Source organism: Eleutherodactylus coqui, chromosome 1 (genome assembly GCF_035609145.1).
Source record: "Eleutherodactylus coqui strain aEleCoq1 chromosome 1, aEleCoq1.hap1, whole genome shotgun sequence".
NCBI lineage: Eukaryota > Metazoa > Chordata > Amphibia > Anura > Eleutherodactylidae > Eleutherodactylus > Eleutherodactylus coqui.
The window spans coordinates 507676358-507692541 of record NC_089837.1 but is presented as its reverse complement, the minus strand read 5'-3'; positions in this window follow the sequence as shown (position 1 = coordinate 507692541).

Below are 16184 nucleotides of genomic sequence, written 5' to 3'. Positions count from 1 at the left end.
CTGTTCCCGACTCCTGTAAATATTTCCCCCGCTCTGCCTTGTGCAGTTGTAGCTCCTGCGATGTTACTGTCCCCATTGCTCTGCGTTGTGCCATTGTGGCTCCTGTGCACTCGGTGGCAGGTTGGGGCACAGGTAGAGAGGCAGTGGTGCAAACCGGAGGCGGTGAACGGCCTTCGTCCCACCTTGTGAGGTGCTTGGCCATCATATGTTTGCGCATGCTGGTGGTGGTGAGGCTGCTGGTAGTGGCTCCCCGGCTTATCTTGGCGCGACAAACCTTGCACACCACAGTTTGTCGGTCGTCTGCACTCTCAGTGAAAAATTGCCACACCTTTGAGCACCTCGGCCTCTGCGGGGTGGCATGGCGCGAGAGGGCGCTTTGGGAAACAGTTGGTGGATTATTCAGTCTGGCCCTGCCTCTACCCCTGGCCACCGCACTGCCTCTTGCAACCTGCCCTGCTGCTGCACTTGCCCCCCCCCCCTCTGAAGACCTATCCTCAGTAGGCTTAGCAAACCAGGTGGGATCAGTCACCTCATCGTCCAGCTGCTCTTCCTCCGAATCCTCTGTGCGCTCCTCCCTCGGACTTACTGCCCTTACTACTACCTTACAGATAGACAACTGTGTCTCATCGTCATCGTCCTCCTCACCCACTGAAAGCTCTTGAGACAGTTGCCGGAAGTCCCCAGCCTCATACCCCGGATCCCGGGAACTTTCCAAAGGTTGGGCATCAGTCACGATAAACTCCTCTGGTGGGAGAGGAACCATTGCTGCCCAATCTCGGCAGGGGCCCGGGAACAGTTCCTGGGAGTCTGCCTGCTCCTCAGAATGTGTCATTTTCATGGAGTGAGGAGGCTGGGAGGAAGGAGGAGCAGCAGCCAGAGGATTCAGAGTTGCAGCAGTGGACGGCGTAGAAGACTGTGTGGTCGATAGATTGCTGGATGCACTTTCTGCCATCCACGACAGGACCTGCTCACACTGCTCATTTTCTAATAAAGGTCTCCCGCGTGGACCCATTAATTGTGAGATGAATCTGGGGACTCCAGAAACTTGCCTCTTTCCTAATCCCGCAGCAGTCGGCTGCGATACACCGGGACCAGGAGCTTGGCCTGTGCCCACACCCTGACTTGGGCCTCCGCGTCCTCGCTCGCGTGCACGTCCTCTAGGCCTACCCCTACCCCTCAGCATGGTGTATTACGAGTAGAGCAGAAACAGAACGCTGTAATTAAATGTGCCGCTTATTGGCCTGTGGTTGGAGGCTGACTTCGCTTACGGAGCGCACAGCAGAGCCAGGAAACAATTATGCGCAAGCCTGTAGTGAGACGTAGGTGCGTATGACTGAGCTACTGGAATTCACAGCGCAGAAGCAGTCAAGTGGCCAAAGGGCAGTGGTAGGCCTTAAGTATTTTGCTTCTATTTTTTTTAAATGGTGAGGTGAAACACCAGACAGACCCTGTATGCAGCGTATATTATGTATAGTGTTTCCCTCTGGCGCTATCACGGCGGTGATGTAACGGGCACAGCAGAGCCAGGAAACAATTATGCGCAAGCCTGCTGTAACGCTTAGCTGGGTATTAATTAGCAACTACTACCCCCAGCAGACACGCAGTACACTGAAGACGGTCACAGGCAGCCCAAATATAGTTTTTTTCCCCAATTTTTTTTTAAAAAGCCCACTGCCTATATAGACAGTATATCTCTTTCACCTTTCCCACTGTCCCTGCCTCACCAGTACTGCCCCTATACTCTGTAAAATGACTGCAGACTGAGGACGCAATGGTCTGCACGCCCGATAGGGGAAAAAAAAAATTGTGCAACACTGCTAAAAGCAGCCTCAACAGTACTGCACACGGTCAGATGTGGCCCTAAGAAGGACCATTGGGGTTCTTGAAGACGAATATAACACCTAACACTCTCCCTATAGCAGCTACAGCAAGACAGCACTTTCCCTGATCTCGGTCAGGATGCATCTGTGGCGAGCCGCGGTAGGGACAGATTTTAATACTCGGGTGTCACCTGATCTCCCCGGCCACTCACAGCAGGGGGGTGGTATAGGGCTGGAGCGTCACAGGAGGAAGTTGTAATGCCTTCCCTGTCTTTCTATTGGCCAGAAAAGCGTGCAAATTTCTCAGGGAAGAAAGTGAAAGTAACCCGAACATCGCGTGGTGCTCGTCTCGAGTAACAAGCATCTCGAACATCCTAATACTCGAATGAGTATCAAGCTCGGACGAGTATGCTCGCTCATCTCTAGTTGTGACCGATAATAGAAGACAAAAAAAAAAAGCTTTATAATCAGGAAGCTTATTGGATTATGGAACTAAACCCCAGAATACCTATGGGTAGGAATACCAGAACGGATTTAATGTATGTATAGGTTTTTATTTCATTATTAATATTATTTATTATCCATTTTGCCCCATTAGATATTAATTTTGCATAAGTGTGTTTTTTGATAGATTTTATTGGTATTAATACAATTATGCACATTGTGAATTTATTTCACCATTAATGTAATTTAACACGACACATTTGGTTCATCACATCATAAGTTTATTATGTGCATCAACTAACAATAATGAATTACCTGATACATACAGCTATACATATACACTGGTTGGTGCTAATAGCAGAGCACATTCCATTTCAATGTTCTATTCAGCGTTCCAAGGGTTAACACACAGGATGTTTTTTACTTGGTGATGGTGGATATCTATTTAAGCAGGTTGCACGTGATTTTAACACTGGGGTGAAGAAGGGTTCGCTTGTGAACCCGAAACACATTCTTTGTAAACCTGCTTGTTTTTATGGCTCATTCTCTCTAATATAGATTGAAGCATTCTTACTGCTTGTCAAGTTCCCATTATCTGGATTGTGGGTTCATGATCAGAGCTGCTGTCGGCGCCAGGTTTTTTTTTTTGCAACAATTGAAATTTGCCAATGATGATTACCTAGGATGTATCAATCTGCTTTCTATGGAGGCCGTTGGGAGATGTCCACGTGTACATTCTGCGTTTGGGTTGCATAAACCATGTGCTTGCTATCCTGAGCCGGTTTTCTTGGCAGAACTGTACCAAGTAGAGATGAGCGAACGTACTCGTCCGAGCTTGATACTCGTTCGAGTATTAGCGTGTTCGAGATGCTCGTTACTCGTAACGAGTACCACGCGATGTTCGAGTTACTTTCACTTTCATCTCTGAGACGTTAGCGCGCTTTTCTGGCCAATTGAAAGACAGGGAAGGCATTACAACTTCCCCCTGCGACGTTCAAGCCCTATACCACCCCCCTGCTGTGAGTGGCTGGGGAGATCAGGTGTCACCCGAGTATAAAAATCGGCCCCTCCCGCGGCTCGCCTCAGATGCGTTGTGAGATAGCTGAGGGACAGTGCTATAGTGTTGGAGCTGCTGTAGGGAGAGCGTTAGGAGTTAGTGTAGGCTTCAAGAACCCCAACGGTCCTTCTCAGGGCCACATCTAACAGTGTGCAGTAGTGTGGAGGCTGCTTTTAGCAGTGTTGCACATTTTTTTTTTTTTGGTATATCGGCCGTGCAGAGCATTGCGCCCTGCAGTAATACTACAGGGACAGAAGTGGTGGTTAGGCAGGGAGAGTGTTAGGAGTTAGTGTAGGCTTCAAGAACCCCAACGGTCCTTCTTAGGGCCACATCTAACAGTGTGCAGTAGTGTGGAGGCTGCTTTTAGCAGTGTTGCACTTTTTTTTTTTTGGGTATATCGGCCGTGCAGAGCATTGCGCCCTGCAGTAATACTACAGGGATAGAATTGTGTAGGCAGGGCCAGAAGACATATATTATCGATTGAATTTACTCAGTGGTCCTTTAGAAAAAAATATTTGAAAAAAATCTATTTGGCCTGCCTGTCACTCTGCTTAGTGTTCTGGGTCTGTGTCTGCTGCGGGTTGTAGTTCTCCAAATAAATACGCAGCCAGCTAAGTGTTACAGCAGGCTTGCGCCAAATTATTTCCTGGCTCTGAAATCACCGGTCTGTTGCAGTTAATAACAGTGCAACACTGCAGTTCCGTGACACACACATCAGGGACAGAATTGTGTAGGCAGAGCCAGAAGATATACAGTATATAGATTGAATATACGCAGTGGTCCTTTTGAAAAAAATATTTGAAAAAAAACTATTTGGCCTGCCTGTCACTCTGCTCAGTGTTCTGGGTCTGTGTCTGCTGGGGGTAGTAGTTCTCCAAATAAATACGCAGCCAGCTAAGTGTTACAGCAGGCTTGCGCAAAATTATTTCCTGGCGTTCCGTAAGCGAACTCAGCCTACAACCACAGGCCAATAAGCGGCACATTAAATTACAGTGTTATGTTTCTGCATTCCTGTTAATACAGCATGCTGAGGGGTAGGGGTAGGCCTAGAGGATGTGGGTGCGGCCGAGGACGCGGAGGCCCTAGTCCGGGTGTGGGCACAGGCCGAGCTCCTGATCCAGGTGTATCGCAGCCGACTGCTGCGGGATTAGGAGAGAGGCACGTTTCTGGCGTCCCCACATTCATAGCACATTTAATGGGTCCACGCGGTAGATCTTTATTAGAAAATGAGCAGTGTGAGCAGGTCCTGTCGTGGATGGCAGAAAGTGCTTCCAGCAACCTATCGTCCACCCAGAGTTCTGCGCCGTCCACTGCTGCAACTCAGAATCCTCTGGCTGCTGCTCCTCCTTCCTCCCAGCCTCCTCACTCCATGAAAATGAGACATTCTGAGGAGCGGGCAGACTCCCAGGAACTGTTCTCGGGCCCCTGCTCAGATTGGGCAGCAGTGGTTCCTCTCCCACCAGAGGAGTTTATCGTGACTGATGCCCAACCATTGCAAAGTTCCCGGGGTCCGGGGGATGAGGCTGGGGACTTCCGGCAACTGTCTGAAGACCTTTCAGTGGGTGAGGAGGCCGATGACGATGAGACACAGTTGTCTATCAGTGAGGTAGTAGTAAGGGCATTAAGTCCGAGGGAGGAGCGCACAGAGGATTCTGAGGAAGAGCAGCAGGACGATGAGGTGACTGACCCCACCTGGTTTGCTACGCCTACTGAGGACAGGTCTTCAGAGGGGGAGGCAAGGGCAGCAGCAGGGCAGGTTGCAAGAGGCAGTGCGGTGGCCAGGGGTAGAGGCAGGGCCAGACCGAATAATCCACCAACTGTTTCCCAAAGTGCCCCCTCGCGCCATGCCACCCTGCAGAGGCCGAGGTGCTCAAAGGTCTGGCAGTTTTTCACTGAGAGTGCAGACGACCGACGAACAGTGGTGTGCAACCTTTGTCGCGCCAAGATCAGCCGGGGAGCCACCACCAGCAGCCTCACCACCACCAGCATGCGCAGACATATGATGGCCAAGCACCCCACAAGGTGGGACGAAGGCCGTTCACCGCCTCCGGTTTGCACCGCTGCCTCTCCCCCTGTGCCCCAACCTGCTACTGAGATCCAACCCCGCTCTGAGGACACAGGCACTACCGTCTCCTGGCCTGCACCCACACCCTCACCTCCGCTGTCCTCGGCCCCATCCACCAATGTCTCTCAGCGCACCGTCCAGCCGTCGCTAGCGCAAGTGTTTGAGCGCAAGCGCAAGTACGCCGCCACGCACCCGCACGCTGAAGCGTTAAACGTGCACATAGCAAAATTTATCAGCCTAGAGATGCTGCCGTATAGGGTTGTGGAAACTGAGTCCTTCAAAAGTATGATGGCGGCGGCGGCGCCGCGCTACTCAGTTCCCAGTTGCCACTACTTTTCCCGATGTGCCGTCCCAACCCTGCACGACCACGTCTCCCGCAACATTGTACGCGCCCTCACCAACGCGGTTACTGCCAAGGTCCACTTAACAACGGACACGTGGACAAGCACAGGCGGGCAGGGCCACTATATCTCCCTGACAGCACATTGGGTGAATTAAGTGGAAGCTGGGACAGAGTCAGAGCCTGGGACCGCTCACGTCCTACCCACCCCCAGAATTGCGGGCCACAGCTCGGTGGTGGTATCTGCGGCGGTGTATGCTTCCTCCACTAAACCACCCTCCTCCTCCTCCTCCTCCTCCGCAACCTCTGTCTCGCAATCAAGATGTGTCAGCAGCAGCACGTCGCCAGCAGTCGGTGTCACGCGGCGTGGCAGCACAGAGGTGGGCAAGCGTCAGCAGGCCGTGCTAAAACTAGTCAGCTTAGGAGATAAGAGGCACACGGCCCACGAACTGCTGCAGGGTCTGACAGAGCAGACCGACCGCTGGCTTGCGCCGCTGAGCCTCCAACCGGGCATGGTCGTGTGTGACAACGGCCGTAACCTGGTGGCGGCTCTGCAGCTCGGCAGCCTCACGCACGTGCCATGCCTGGCCCACGTCTTTAATTTGGTGGTTCAGCGCTTTCTGAAAAGCTATCCTCGCTTGTCAGACCTGCTCGGAAAGGTGCGCCGGCTCTGCGCACCCTGCAACATCGGTTTCATCTGCCAGTGCACCGACTGCTGTGCGACGTGCCCACACGGTGGAACTCTACGCTCCACATGTTGGCCAGGCTCTATGAGCAGCGTAGAGCTATAGTGGAATACCAACTCCAACATGGGCGGCGCAGTGGGAGTCAGCCTCCTCAATTATTTTCAGAAGAGTGGGCCTGGTTGGCAGCCATCTGCCAGGTCCTTGGAAACTTTGAGGAGTCTACCCAGGTGGTGAGTGGCGATGCTGCAATCATTAGCGTCACCATTCCTCTGCTATGCCTCTTGAGAAGTTCCCTGCAAAGCATAAAGGCAGACGCTTTGCACTCAGAAATAGAGCCGGGGGAAGACAGTATGTCGCTGGATAGTCAGAGCACCCTCCTGTCTATATCTCAGCGCGGTGAGGAGGAGGAGGAGGAGGAGGAAGATGATGAGGAGGGGGAAGACACAGCTTGGCCCACTGGTGAGGGTAGACATGCTGCTGGCCTGTCATCCTTTCAACGTGTATGGCCTGAGGAGGAGGAGGAGGATCCTGAAAGTGATCTTCCTAGTGAGGACAGCCATGTGTTGCGTACAGGTACCCTGGCACACATGGCTGACTTCATGTTAGGATGCCTTTCTCGTGACCCTCGCGTTACACGCATTCTGGCCTCTACGGATTACTGGGTGTACACACTGCTCGACCCACGGTATAAGGAGAACCTTTCCACTCTCATACCCGAAGAGGAAAGGGGTTCGAGAGTGTTGCTATACCACAGGACCCTGGCGGACAAACTGATGGTAAAATTCCCATACGACAGCGGTAGTGGCCGAAGGCGCAGTTCCGAGGGCCAGGTAGCAGGGGAGGCGCGGAGATCAGGCAGGATGTACAGCACAGGCAGGCCAACACTCTTTAAGGCCCTTGACAGCTTTATGTCTCCCCAGCAAGACGGTGTCACCGCTCCCCAGTCATGGCTGAGTCGGCGGGAGCACTGTAAAAGGATGGTGAGGGAGTACGTAGCCGATCGCACGACCGTCCTCCGTGATGCCTCTGCCCCCTACAACTACTGGGTGTCGAAGCTGGACACGTGGCCTGAACTCGCGCTGTATGCCCTGGAGGTGCTTGCTTGTCCTGCGGCTAGCGTCTTGTCAGAGAGGGTGTTTCATCACAGGGGAATCATCACAGATAAGCGTACCCGCCTGTCAACCGACAGTGCCGACAGGCTAACACTCATCAAGATGAACAAAGCCTGGATTTCCCCAGACTTCTCTTCTCCACCAGCGGACAGCAGCGATACCTAAGCAATACGTAGGCTGCACCCGCGGATGGAAGCATCGTTATGTATCCCCATCAAAAACGGGGACCTTTTCGCTTCATCAATCTGTGTATAATATTCCTCCTCCTGCTCCTCCTCCTGAAACCTCACATAATCACGCCGAACGGGCAATTTTTCTTAGGCCCACAAGGCTCAGTCATATAATTTTTCTAAACAATTTTTATACGTTTCAATGCTCATTAAAGCGTTGAAACTTTCACCTCCAACAATTTTTATTTAACTGGGCTGCCTCCAGGCCTAGTTACTAATTAAGCCACATTAACCAAAGCGATTAATGGGTTTCACCTGCCCTCTTGGTTGGCCATGGCCAATTTTTCTGATGTACATTAGTACTGTTGATACAGCAATTTTTATGGGCCCTCACCTACAGTGTAATCAAATGAATTTTTAGCCCACCTGCATTACAGCTGACGTTACATCCGCTATGTTGGGCAATGCAATGGGATATTTTTATGTACCGCCGGTGGCTTCCTGGCACCCACCCATGCTGTCGGTCCACAGGGAGTTGTAAATGCATCTGTTTCCACTTCTAAAGAACCCCAGTCTGACTGGGGCATGCAGTGTGGGCCGAAGCCCACCTGCATTAAACACGACATTACTACCTCAGCTGTGATGGGCACTGCAATGAGATATTTTTATGTACTGCCGGTGGCTTCCTGGCACCCACCCATGCTGTCGGTCAACAGGGAGTTGTAAATGCATCTGTTTCCACTTCTAAAGAACCCCAGTCTGACTGGGGCATGCAGTGTGGGCCGAAGCCCACCTGCATTAAGCACGACATTACTACCTCAGCTGTGTTGGGCAATGCAATGGGATATTTTTATGTACCGCCGGTGGGTTCCAGGGAGCCACCCATGCTGTCGGTCCACAGGGAGTTGTAAATGCATCTGTTTCCACTTCTAAAGAACCCCAGTCTGACTGTGGCATGCAGTGTGGCCCGAAGCCCACCTGCATTAAGCACGACATTACTACCTCAGCTGTGTTGGGCAATGCAATGGGATATTTTTATGTACCGCCGGTGGGTTCCAGGGAGCCACCCATGCTGTCAGTCCACAGGGAGTTGTAAATGCATCTGTTTCCACTTCTAAAGAACCCCAGTCTGACTGGGGCATGCAGTGTGGGCCGAAGCCCACCTGCATTAAGCACGACATTACTACCTCAGCTGTGTTGGGCACTGCAATGGGATATTTTTATGTACCGCCGGTGGCTTCCTGGCACCCACCCATGCTGTCGGTCCACAGGGAGTTGTAAATGCATCTGTTTCCACTTCTAAAGAACCCCAGTCTGACTGGGGCATGCAGTGTGGGCCGAAGCCCACCTGCATTAAGCACGACATTACTACCTCAGCTGTGATGGGCACTGCAATGGGATACATTTATGTACAGTGGGTGGGTTTCAGGGAGCCACCCATGCTGTGGGTGCACACGGAATTCCCATTGCGGAGTTGTACCTGCCTGTGACTATTTATAAAAAACCGCGGTCTGACTGGGGCGTGCAGACACCTTGACAGAATGAATAGTGTGTGGCACATAGGTTCCCCATTGCTATGCCCACGTGTGCAGCTCCAGATGGAGGTGGCACAGGATTGGATTTCTCATTGCTTCTGTACAGCATTGTGGGCTATCGCCCCGCCCCTTTTAAAGAGGGTCGCTGCCTAGCCGTGCCAACCCTCTGCAGTGTGTGCCTGCTTTTCCTGTGGCAGACGCACTTATAAATAGACATGAGGGTGGCGTGGCATGAGGGCAGCTGAAGGCTGGGCAGGGACAGTTTGGTGTGCGCTGTGGACACTGGGTCGTGTGGGGGGGGGGGAATTGGCAGCATGTAACCCAGGAGAAGTGGCAGCGGAGTGTCATGCAGGCAGTGATTGTGCTTTGTTGGAGGTAGTGTGGTGCTTAGCTAAGGTATGCATTGCTAATGAGGGCTTTTCAGAAGTAAAAATTGTTGGGAGGGGTTTCCCACTCTTGCCGCTATTGTGGCTTAATAGTGGGACCTGGGAACTTGAGATGCAGCCCAACATGTAGCCCCTCGCCTGCCTTATCCGTTTCTGTGTCGTTCCCATCACTTTCTTGAATTGCCCCGATTTTCACAAATGAAAACCTTAGCGAGCATCGGCGATATACAAAAATGCTCGAGTCGCCCATTGACTTCAATGGGGTTCGTTACTCGAAACGAACCCTCGAGCATCGCGAAAAATTCGTCTCGAGTAACGAGCACCCGAGCATTTTGGTGCTCGCTCATCTCTAGTACCAAGCGATCCCCGTCTTCATTTTTTTCTCCAAGCCCAAATCTTTGTGTCTGTTGCTTCTGGCTGGCTGCTGACTTTGTAATTGAAGTCACCCATAATGTAAATGATGTCCTTCTTTGGCACTTCGTTTAGCGTTTTCTGGATATCGGCATGAAAATCTTCAGTGGTTTCCCCATAAGCATCCGTCGTTGGGGCATAGACCTGTAAGACTGAGATGTACACTGACTTACCACGTATCTGGATTTGCAGTGACACGGTTGCTAATTGTTCTAAAACTTTCTAACAGCTTTTGAGGTCTGCTTGTTTGCAATAAAGGCTACTGAGGGAACCTCGACTACTTATACTCAGACCTAGCTTTTGCTCTTCCCCAGTAGCATTTAGAGAATCCTTTGGCCTGAGGGCCTGCCATCGGATACCATATCTGAATCATTGGAGAGCTCTTATATAGGGTTTCCAAGGCAAAGTTTTTACAGGGTAGGTCGTCAGGTCTTTCTCCAATCCTGCCCATTTATCTGGACTAGGGAGCGGCGTATATAGGATATATGGCTGCGTTCTGAGCAAACCCTCAGAATAGCTGATAAAAAAAGAGCAGCAAAGGCAGCCAGCAGCAAAGACAAAGTTCAGCAACTAAATGATGATTTTCAGCAAGCAGAAAGGAAAAACAAGAAAATGGGCTCGAATGAGCATTTCAAACAACTTGAAGCAGAAGCCATGAAAGGCCATATGCAAGGCCTTTTCTCACAGGTCACGCTGGCCCAAAAACCTTTCATGGCACGCAACAACACAATCAAAGGCAAACATGGGAAGGAACTGAATGATCAACAGAGTATCAAGCATAGGTGGAGGAAATATCCAGAGGAACTATATGCGGTCTTCAGCTATGCAAGGCCCTGAAACTGTTGCTGGCACTTCCTTGGGAGAGGTGAATTAATTACCGCTGGGGATTCCCGTTTCAGCTTCACGCCAACAAAGAGGGCAAATCGGCCACATTTAGAGGCTTGGGAGACCTACCTAACTTTCTGACCACATTCGAGCTACCTTCTGTGTCTCTCCCTGAGTGGCCGAGCTCATGCTCCCTGCCAATTCCTCCACCCAGAAACGAGTGGCAAAGGGTAGGCTAGGGGCCACAACACCAAGCACCATGCCAGAAGACATCGGGGACATGCGCGTCTCCAACCGGTGACCTCATCTGAAGGGAATATAGTGGCTTGCACTCTTGTACCTTGTCAAAAAGACCTGTGCTTGTCCTAGAGGGGTCCCGGACCTGTTGGGGTTTGATAATGTTTATTCAAGAAGTTAAATCTATAGCGCGGGTGGCGGGGGCGGACATTTGTTCAAAAGTTTGTTGGCTTTCACAGCTCTGCTGGGAAGCAAGGGCTCCGTTGGCCGTTGCTGTCTGTCATACAACGATAGCAACCTTTCCCCTCGTCATCCTGACAGCATACACCTGGAGGTTGTCCGCTGGACACCTGTTGGGACAGGAAGCGGAAAAAACACAAAAGGCAACTCCCATCACCGGCTCACCTGTGTCTTCCTGTCCCTACAGGACAGTCCAAGAGGAACCTCCAGGTGTATGCCGGAGGGAAAGAAGGAGAAACTCCACGCAGCCTGTCCGCCCTGGGGGGATGTCTCTCTGTTGGGCTGACAGGGTCTGCGCGGGTGAGACCCTGCTAGGGGACCCTCATCCCCAGAAATTACCCAGCATTTAATCCTCAGAAGAGGAATTCCCCCCCCCCCAGTGCGCTGCCCAGAGGGTTGCTGGCTGGGGAGGGACCCCCCGGTACCAGTGGAACAGCAGAGCAGAGGTCAGCGCTTCCTTCCTGGATCCAGCAGCCCCGTCGGGCGGAAGGTATGGCGGGGGATCGTCTCCTCTAATAGGTCCCATTTGCTGTGGCAGGGGGGACCGCCAGAGCACTAAGCAGCGGGAGGGGCTCGGGAGCGCTGGGGCTCTAATCTCAGGATCCGAGCAGCTGGGCGCCGAGTCCCCATCGCGGTGCTGCGAGGTGCAGCAGCGCTGTACGGGCTGCACACTCCTTCCTGGGGGGTGGAGCCTCACTCGGGGGGCGTGTTGGTGCCAAATTTCAAAGTTTAAAAGGCTGGGACCCCATCTGCCTGCTACCTGTCTGCACTCTAACGCAAGATGTCAGCCAGGGAGGATACTGTAAGTAGACCTCCTTTGGTGGTTTTTTTTTGCCGGGGGGGGGGGGGGGGAAATGATTGAAGGTTTTGCCTATCTCCGTTTCTTAGGACAGAGATGCGCAAAAGAGCAGAGAGGCCAAGAAACGGATCCGTTAATGTCCCGTCTGTTTGCAGCGGCTGGAGGAGGGCTATGCGAAACCGCTGTGTATGGATTGTATGGCAAAGCTGGTCTGGAAGGAGGGCTCCTCTGCCATGGTGGACAATCGTTCCGTAATTCGGGAAGAAATTGAGGCCTCTCTCTCCTCTCTTCCTCTTCCAACCCCTACGAAAAGGGCTAGGATGCATATGGAGGATTCCGATTCAGAGGAGGAACTCCTGGAAGACTCCCCTTCAGAATCTATGCCACGAGTGGAAGACGTCAAAAAGTACTTCTTCTCCTCGGTAGATATGGGTCAACTGCTAAGCGCAGTCAGACGCACCATGCAGCCCTCGTTCCAGGATAGCCTGTTTCGGGGTCTCCAACCGCAACCTAAACCCACGTTCCCGGTGAACGACATTCTGAAGCAACTAATTCTGTCAGAATGGAGGCAGGCGGAGCAGAAGTTCTTCCTACCAAAGGAGTTCAGGGATCGTATGATCTTTGCAACAGATGATATTGACTTTCTGGAAGCCACCCCCAAGGTGGACCTGTCAGTGGCCAGGGTTTCTAAGAAAGCGGCTCTTCCCTTTGAGGATGTTTCACAATTACGGGATCCACTGGATGCTAAGGTGGATTCGGCAAAGAAAAGAGCCTGGGAGATCGCAGCCCTGACCATGAAGGAAAACATCACGGCCACGTCGGTTGCAAGGTTCATGACAGTCTGGCTGGACCAGCTCCAGTCGCTGGTTTCCCAGAGGGGTTCCAGGGAGGATATCGCCAGCTGCCTGCCCCTTCTCCAACAAGCAACCGGATTCCTGGCAGATGCCTCTATGGAGCCCGTGAGGTTTGGAGCCCGCTCAGCGGTTCTCTCCAATACAGCCAGAAGAGCCGTTTGGGTCAAGACCTGGGCGGGAGATAGCACGTCAAAGAAAATGCTCTGCGCCCTGCGATTCCGAGGGCATAGGATCTTTGGACCTTCTCTAGACACCTTATTGGAGAAGGTGTCGGATAAGAACCAGGGGCTACCCACAGAAAAGTCCTTCAGGCGACCTTCCTCCTCCTACCCTCTATCCTTTGTTCCCTCCAGGACATACAAGGGAAAAGGGAAGACTGGATGCTGGTCCTACCCCCAAGGTCGGAAAGGGTGAGATATCGCCCTCAGGGAACCTCAGGTCGGGGGTAGGCTGATGGGGTTTGCCCCCAAGTGGAAGGAGGTGACCTCCAATCCCTGGGCCCTACGCCTGGTTAGGGAGGGCTACAGAATTGAGGTTTCCTCCTCCCCTCCTCAGAGGTTCATGGTCACCCTCTGCCAGTTGCCCTCGTTCGCTCAGGCCCTTTAGCTGGGGGTGCAGGAGCTGTTATCCCTAGGGGCCATCATTCGGATTCCCGCAGGATTTCAGTTCAGGGGTTGCTACTCCCTCCTGTTCCTCATCAAGAAACCCAACGGTTCTTATAGAACTATCATTAATCTAAAATTTTTGAACAAGTTCATCTCTTATGGGAGGTTAAAGATGGAATCAGTGTGGTCAGCGATCCCCTTAATCGCGCCTGGTAGTGTCATGGCCATGATTGACTTAAAGGATGCCTACTATCACGTCCCCATTCACCCAGATTTCCAGCAGTTCCTGCGGTTCGCTCTTGTTATCGATGGATCAGTCTCACACTTCCAGTTCACGTGCCGGCCATTTGGGATTTCTTCCGCACCTCGGGTATTTTCCAAGTTAGCGCTGGAGATGGTGGCTGCACTGAGGACAAACAAAGTCTTGATCGTCCCGTATCTAGATGACTTTCTGATCATAGCAGGGTCAGCTGCAGAGCTCCGGTCCCATATTGATCTCACACTCCACTTGTTCGAGTCGTTGGGCTGGATCGTCAACTTCGATAAGTCTAGCCTCCTTCCCGAACACGAGAAAAAATTTCTGGGGGTTATCCTGGACTCTTGCCGCCAGCGCTTGTCCCTCCTCTGGAGAGGCAGAAGGCGATCCTGGATGAGTGTCGGGCACTCTCTCTCTCCACTAAGGTTTCCTTCCTTAGGAGAGGCATGAAAGTCCTCGGCCTCATGACTTCTTGCATCAGGATAGTCCCATGGGCTCAGCTTCACTGCAGAACCCTCCAGGAGTTTATCCTGGGTAACTGGGATAGATCACCTTCTTCCCTGGATTGGCTAGTTCTCCTTTCCCCCAAGATCAAACGGTTTGGTATCCCGCATCCCCAATATCTATTTTTACTGATGCGAGTGCAATTGGCTGGGGGGCCCACTTAGGTTGTTATTACATCCAGGGGGGCTGGAACCGGGAGGAGGCTATTCAGTCCTCCAACTATAAAGAACTTTCTGCCATCTGGAAGGCTGTTCGTGGCTTCGAGGCGGATATCAGAGGTAGACACATAAAAATTTTTTCAGACAACGTGACAACTGTGTCCCTCATTCGTCACCAGGGATCCATGTGGAACCCCCGGCTCCAAGGCCTAGCGGGGAAACTTCTCGGCTGGACAGAGCAGCGGACACTTTCCGTCCCAGCCTTCCACGTAAGGGGCCCAGAAAACCTTATAGCGGATCTCCTCAGCCGCAGAAAGACAGATCCGGGGGAATGGACTCTTCACCCGCATGCATTCCAGCTGATCATAGAAAAGTGGTGGACACCACAGGGGGACTTGTTCACCTCGCAGGAGAACACCGAATGTCCCCGTTTTTTCTCCAGGGGAGCAGACGAGTGTTTTCTGGGAACGGACGCTCTGTCCCAGACTTGGGACTGGGATCTCGCCTACGCGTTCCCACCCATACCCCTAATGCCACTGGTCCTGAGAAAGATCCAGGGGTCCCCAGGCTCTGTCATCCTAGTGGCTCCATTCTGGCCCAAAAGACCCTGGTTTCTGCTCCTGGCCGTTCTCTCGACCCAGGACCCTCTACATCTTCCTTAGAGAGACGACCTCTTGCAGCAGGGTCCTCTGATATGCCCAGGGGTCCGAAAGTTCAGACTGGTGGCCTGGAATCTGAACAGGTAAAATACCTGAACCAAGGTCTATCAGGAAGGGTAGTAACTACCTTATGCGAAAAACTTAAAAAATCCACTAGAAATATCTACATTAGGATTTGGGATACGTTCTCTAGGTCAGTGTTCCCCAACTCCAGTCCTCAGGGACCGCTAACAGGTCATGTTTTCAGGATTTCCTCAGTATTGCACAGGTGATGTAATTATCGTCAGTGCCTCAGACATTGCCACAGGTGTTCTTACCATAGGATATCCTGAAAACATGACCTGTTGGTGGTCCCTGAGGACTGGAGTTGGGGACCCCTGCTCTAGGTGGTTGGGTCATAGCATCCATGATCTCCAACAACCTAACATTGGTCAGATCTTAGAGTTTCTGAAAGATGGGTTAGATATGGGGCTAAGACCTAGTACCCTCAAGGTCCAGGTACCCGCCTTGGGAGCCTTTTTTGACTCCCCCTTGCGTGACTATAGGCTGATTAGAAAATATCTCAAAGGGGCAGTCAGACTTCACCCCTTTGTGAGGGAAACTATGCCCCCCTGGGACCTTAACTTAGTTCTACAAGCGCTCTGTGCACACCCCTTTGAGCCCATGGAGGAGCTATCAGTCAGGATACTTTCCTATAAAATAGCTTTTCTAGTCGCCATCACATCCGCCAGACGGATTGGGGAGATCCAGTCCCTCTCCATCAGGACTCCATATATGACCATCTTTCCAGACAAAATAGTGTTCAAACCTGACCCCTTTTTTCAGCCTAAAATCCTCACTGACTTTCATAGAGAACAGCTCATAGTCCTTTCTTCCTTCTGCTAGGAACCCCGTAACACCAAGGAACAGCGGTTACATAACTTAGACGTCAGGCAGGCAGTGTTGAAGTATTTGGAAGTCACGCATTCCTTCAGAAAATCTAACAACCTTTTTGTTCAATTTTAGGGTCTGGGCAGAGAAG